The sequence below is a fragment of the Physella acuta genome, unplaced genomic scaffold (genome assembly GCF_028476545.2).
Source record: "Physella acuta isolate Inbredline_101_S28 unplaced genomic scaffold, ASM2847654v3 ptg000171l, whole genome shotgun sequence".
In the NCBI taxonomy this organism is placed as follows: Eukaryota; Metazoa; Mollusca; class Gastropoda; family Physidae; genus Physella; species Physella acuta.
Genome location: NW_026731690.1, coordinates 517,287 through 524,361, shown reverse-complemented (window position 1 = coordinate 524,361; position 7,075 = coordinate 517,287).

Genomic DNA, 7,075 nt, shown 5'->3' with positions numbered 1-7,075 from the left:
ACCAAAAACCGATCCTAAACTAACCCAAAACTATAGACCTATCTCTCTTTTAAACACTGATTACAAAATCCTAATTAAAGCTCTAGTCTCCAAAATTGAACCGCACTTGCATACAATTATAAATGAAGACCAACAATGCAACATCACAGGTAGGAACATACAAAATCACAATCACTTAATTAGAGACATCATCCAGTACACACACGAGAAAAACACTCAAGCATGCATAATTAGTTTAGATCAAGAAAAAGCTTTCACAAAATCTTAGAAGCAAACAATTTGTGACAATACTTTACGACATGGATAAAAATAATCAATTTTAATGCACATAGCCACTTACTGATAAACCATAATATTTCCCAACCCTTTAGAATAAATAAATCAGGCAGACAAGGTTGCACCTATCTCCAATCCTTTATATACTAACAGTCGAACCCCTGTTAGAATGCATTAGAAACACTAGAGACATCAGAGGAATCGACATTCCAAATCAATTAAACAAAAACATTCTAGTGTAAGCTGATGATACAGCATTTACCCTCCAAACCGAAAAATCTATTATTCTAATAACAGACACTTTCCTTGACTTTTGCTGGGTAGCGTGTCAAAAATTAACCTAATGAAAACCAAAATCATGGGACTTGGACGTTGGATTAACAAACCCAATTACCCACTTAACATGCTAGGTACCAACAAATTAAAACTTCACGGCATAACCCACTATAGTAACCCACACACCAATAACGATGATGAATGGAAACAAGTCACAAGCAAAATCCAAAACACAATAGCACTTTATAAATTTAGGGCAACAACCATTTTTGCTAGGTCATCTATACTTAATAGGTACGTCATCCCAAAAATTACCTATATAGCCACGGCTAAAACAACCCCAAAGCCAAAAATTAAACATCTGAATAAAATCATTAGAGAGTACATATTGCAGACCACAATTTCAAACATTAGCCACAACACTTTAGTACAAAACAAACTTCATAGTAAACCTGCACGATATACAGACCAAAATCAATACATTCAGACTAACACACATTAGCAGAATAATAAGCCAACCAAACTTTCACCCTCTAGCTCACTACTGTATAGGCATTCAGCTCAACAAACTTACAAAAATCAATAATACAACCCCACATTACATAGGAGGAAAACATAGTCCCTTTTACACAGAATGCTTACAAATATTAAAAAACAACGAAAAACTTGTTCACGAAAAATCACAAAACATCTATAAAAAGTTAGTGCAAAAACTTTCAACCACACTATACAACAGAATTAAATGGTGTAGGAAATACGCTCTAACAGATACAATAGACACCTTCAGGAACCTACACCTCAAAACCATCACACCCAAAGCCAGGGAAATAACATACAGACTCATCTACAATTCAACACCCCTAGCAAAACAACAGAAACCATTTTGCCCACTATGCAGACAAAACACACCCGAAACCGAAACGCACATCTACTTAGAATGACCCACCATACAAAACATGAAAAAGACGCTAGAAACCAAAATAACAAAAAACGAGACCTTTAACATCGATATAGTTATAACCCTAAACAAAATCCCTAAACAAAGAGACAGGAAGGACCTAGAGCAAAAAGCAAGGACGGTAGCTATATATATAGACAGACAATTTGGAACAGTAGAATAAAAGCAAAACACGACAAGGTACAGTTCACGGGACACGTACTAGACTTGATTTATCGTAGACGACTCGACAATGACGGCACTCAAACACATATACCATAATTAGCAACACCACAACGTAAAGAACATATTACACTGCATTGGCCACCTGGCCCGCCTAATCTAACCGACACATCCCCTTTCATCACACCCTCCACGTCCCCCGCTCCTAAACCTCATGACCCCAATATTATTTTGCCCCATAACTGCATCCCCTTCGTCCCCACGACCCCACCCCTGTGTTGAAATACTATGTTAAATACTGAGGATTATGTATTATCCAAATACATTTCTAACAACATTAATCTGATTCCCACCCCCACAACCCCCATGTCCCCACCTTGTTTCGCATCATGTATTATTCGCCATTCAGTTTCCTATTGTTGCTTATTTGTGTATTGTTTTATCTATACCACTTACAAACAAACATTGTAAAGTTATCATTTGTCTCTATTTTACTTTTATCATATACGTACAAAAAAATATACAATAAAATCAACAATAAGCCTGGAACCCTAACCACTAGGCCACAGCTCACCCATACACACCATTTGCAAAATGGTCATAATAAACCACAAAAATTTCACAAGATCAATGTGGTCTGTGGATATAAAAAAAAATTACATTCTTGACAAACAGTCAGCCACAATGTTATCAGTTACTTTAATATGGGAAATAACCAGATTAAAGTTTTGGAAATACAAACACCATCTTAAAATTCTTTTGTTCTTTTGTCCTAACTTAGTGGTGAATTTAAGATGGTCACGATCAGAAAATACCATGACTGGATTTATTGAGGAAGTAACATAAACCTCAAAATGCTGTAAGGACAAGACTAAAACTAATGCTTCCTTTTCAATGGTGGAATAATTTCTCTGATTGTCATTCAGCTTTTTAGAAAAAAAGCAATTGGGTGGTCCATACCTTGGCTGCCTTCCTGGATCAAGACAGAGCCAATGGCTGGGTCACTTGCATCAATAGCAAGTTTGAAAGGCTTACTAAACTCTGGAGCAGCCATAACAGGTGCATTAGACAAAAAGGATTTAATGTCTAAAAAAGCATTTTGACACTCAGTCCACCCAACACTAATGGGTACCTAACTCAAGTTAGGGAAAGTAAAAGCTGCTGGGCATAGTGCTGACCACACTAGTTCTTCATATGCCGAGGTCACAGAAACAAGTGAACTCTACTTCAATTGCTCCATAGACCGTCAGGTTTAAAAGGGAAACTTAAAATTAGAAATAGAATAATCTCTAAGCTAAGTTGCAAGCAAACCATGAAAAGAATTACTTTAATATTGTATCACATTTAAACCACGTCAAAACGGACATGTACCAAAAATAAGTGGTGAATGGGATTACACACTTGGATAAATCGGGAAGAAGGATACACACTCACACTGAGTGGTTGGGGAAGATACATAATGTTACAAATAAACAGGGAAGCAAATCATTCGATACGTGGCCTAGTTACAATGATGTTTTGTGCGTCCTTAATTTTGCACGACTCACTGTTAGATGAAGAGATGGCAAACATAGTAAACTAAACAGCACTCACGTTTTTATTTTACACTTAAACTAATGAAACAAACATTGTTATAATCATATCATGATTATACATGTATATAGAATATGTACTCGACTAATAGAATGGAGGGTCTGGAGTTCGGATCTTTGTCCAGACTCAAGACATGCGTCCTTGAGTCCACTCAGTTCAAATGGGTAACTGACTCAAGTTAGGGAATCAAGGCGACTCGACATAAAACTAAAAACACCATTGCTTCTTATACATGGATAGTTTAAGTATACTCAATAAACTAAAGCAATATTCTTAAAGATATCCTACTTATCGTTTACTTCTCCCTGACATTACCATGGTTATAACATGATTGTACCCTGGTGATTATATCTTTATTGTTCCTTGGTGTTTGTATCCTGATTGTACACTAACCATTGTATCCTGATTGCACATTGATGCTTGTATCCTGATAAAAATCTAATGAAAACCGTCATTAGGTAAATCTGTAACCATTAGTGCAACTTTAAACGTTTCAATACGAATACCATAAAAAAGTTGAATGCTAAGACTCACAAGTTTTCCTGTTATAAGAATGTTGACGTCTGAACCTCACAACGACAACAGCCAGCAATGCAGCAAGCAACACCACACCTAACGATGCCATCACCAGATACAGCATAAGTCTGGGTTCTAATTCTGAATCGTTTTGTTTCTCAAGAATTCCATTGTTCGAATCATCTGGAGCTAGTAAATATTAATGAGTCATCAAACAACATCAAGAATCAAATCAGAGAATCAATACTCTAAATTAATATACCGAACTTTATGTACATCTATTATAATGTGAAAGGCTATAGCTACTTTGCACATTTTGCACTTGTTTTAAATCGTCTTCGAATATTTCATGTTTTTAATACTTAAATGTACTGTATTTGTTTTCATCACTAACTGCTATTTGCCGATTTCTTGTATTGTATCTAAAACTATGTTCGAATATATATATATATATATATATATATATATATATATATATATATATATATATATATATATATATATATATATATAGGCCTATATATTTAAACAATGTTTTTACAAGTTGTAATGTGTGTGTTTAAAAATTCATGCTTATAGTCGTAGATCTTTCGAAATGAAACAACGGTGTATGTTAGAAATTACTTCCTGTTTTATTAGCCTGTTAACTTTTATGAGTCTCATTTAATAGCTCTTGAATGACAATCAACTATTAATAAAGCCAAGTGTGTTATAGTTATGATTAGGTATTAATCCGTTTGATGCAACAAATAAAGCTAAAGGTAAAACAATCAGCCATTTAAAAAAGTGCTAAATTAAAAATAGTTCAGTGCTGTTGTTTAATAAGTTGGTGGGTGTAGTTTAGTAGACAATAAAATTATCGTTTTGCCACTCCATGTCTTTTTGACGGAGCATGGCCAGGAAATATTTTAATTTTAGAAGCCAGTACTTGAGACGTGTCACGTAAGTTACCGGCTGAATAGACGTGGTTGAGAAATTGCTCTCTCGTGAATTGCGACTGTTTACGTCTTTACAACAATTGTTTCACGCAGGTTTACGTATAAAATTGTTACATATATAAGCGGATTCTGAAGTTAGTCCTGTTTACTGCACGATTAAATACTTTAAAAACACTTAGAGACACTTGATAACCAGCTTGTAACGTTCTGCTGCTCATTACTCCTGAGTTAAATTAAAATACGGATGTACCGCATCTGTTTTAGATAAGAGTTAATTTTGTTGAAACCTAAAGTTAAAAATGAAACAGTAGCATCTTACCAAAGACGCTGAGAATAATCTTACCTGAGACATTCACGCTGACATTTAAATCTGGACACACTATTGTACTGAGCATATTTTTAACGTCAACAGAGAAAACAAGGGACATGTTCATGTGGAGGTTCCTTACAGTGTAAACCATACTTTCTTTGTTATCATCAACAACAGTAGCTACCAAGGTCCTATATAAGCTGGTGTTTGTGTGGCTATAGAAAACAAATGTCTGTGTTAGTCCGCCATTGTGGCCAGGTGTCCATGAGATGATGACGCTGTCATTATTGATTAATTTTACGTCAAACTGACTTGGACATTTTGGGGAACCTGCGAAGAAACAAAACCGATAATATCATTATTTCACTCGAGCATTGACATTTTGTCGTGAACCGTTTAGTATAGGAAGTGAATGGTAAGCATCATTAGTATTCAAATTGTTTATACTGGCTGCTTGTGGCAGAAATTGTTGATTTTTTCGAGATACGTCTATGCTTGTTTAGAGCGCAATGTAAAGAGTCGCTGCGAATTAACACAAGTTTGTAAGGTTGGGGTGGGGGAGGGTGCTTCATTAGCAGTAACACTTAGTTGCGAGACGTTACTTTTTACGTAAGGATTTTTAGTGGCATCGATTTATCGAAAGCATTTTTGATGATTCGGCATTGGTGTAGGTTGTTAGTGCTAATCATCTAACTGACTAACTTACCTATTGTTATATTATGTTCCTGTGTTACCCATTGTGTTGACGGAATGACATCGGGATACATTGTGACTTGAATCTTGAACACTCCTGTAACGTCAGGCCTAAAGCTTACCGTACATGTCGAGTTGTAGTAAACAGATTCATTCAGTATGTATGTCTTGTATTGGACAGACTCTGGTATTACCTATATTAGAACCGATATTTTCTTTTAACGATGATGTTATAAAAAGAAACTTTTAAAAACTCACTGAGGGAAACAAAGAGTAAAATATTTAATGCAGATAACATATATTTCGCATACAACTATACAAAAACAAACCTGTATCCGGTCTATACCAAACGTTGCCTCCCAATTGCATTTCGCCTCTGGGTAAACTTTAGATGTCAAGCACGTGACGAGCACGTGTGTGTCGTTAGAGGTGTGTTGGCAGGTGGGGATTTTTGGAATGGCTGGCAATAGAAATAGTTATAGTTAGATATATACTATTTACAATGGTATTTGTTTATATATAATAATTTAAAATCGTGATGATGTAAGTGTTTTTTGAATGAGTTTTTTCATAAAGTAAATCAATGTAGTAAAATACAAGTATAAGGGATGCAATATTTTAACTGTAGCAATAATCATTTCTTCTTTCTGTTATTATTTACAGAGAGTACGAAAGTTTATCTTAGAGACATTTTGCCCTGTCAAATTAAAGCTGGTAGATGAAAAGGTACCATTTCATCCTCCCTATTCTTATTTCTTTTTTACTGACATCATTATTATAATAGCCAAAATTTTTGACAGTTGTTAAATACACATACTTTACGAAAAATTTGATAGAATTACAATATGCAATATATATTTTTATCAGCACGCATTAAAATGAAGTTAATAGTTTTTAAAATTAGGGTCATTATTGTTTTTATGTATATGAGTTAATTGAGTTATATTGATTCTTCTTTAACACGAAATTTGAAATCAGAGCATGATTCTAGACGTTATAAAAATATCTAAAATGTAGCAGCGAAATACAGTACACGTGGACTAAACTATGATGGGGGGGGGGGGGGGAAAGTTGTTATTCTTTCCAGTTAATACTTACAGTAAACTGATAGGTTGCAGCTCTTGTTCATCTGATGTGTACCGGAGCTTACTGTAAAACTTATAAAACACGTCCAGGTCCCCTCGTCTTTTCTCCTTACTGTGCTGATGTTTAGTTGTGCTGTAATGTTGGAGCCGTGTGTTTGCATGTTTGTAGTGTAGCCATTTTTAGGACACCAACTTTTACTGTTGTTTCTACAGAACTCGATGCTAGGATTTTGTGAAGCTTCATAGGTCTCCACATTGCACCACAGCG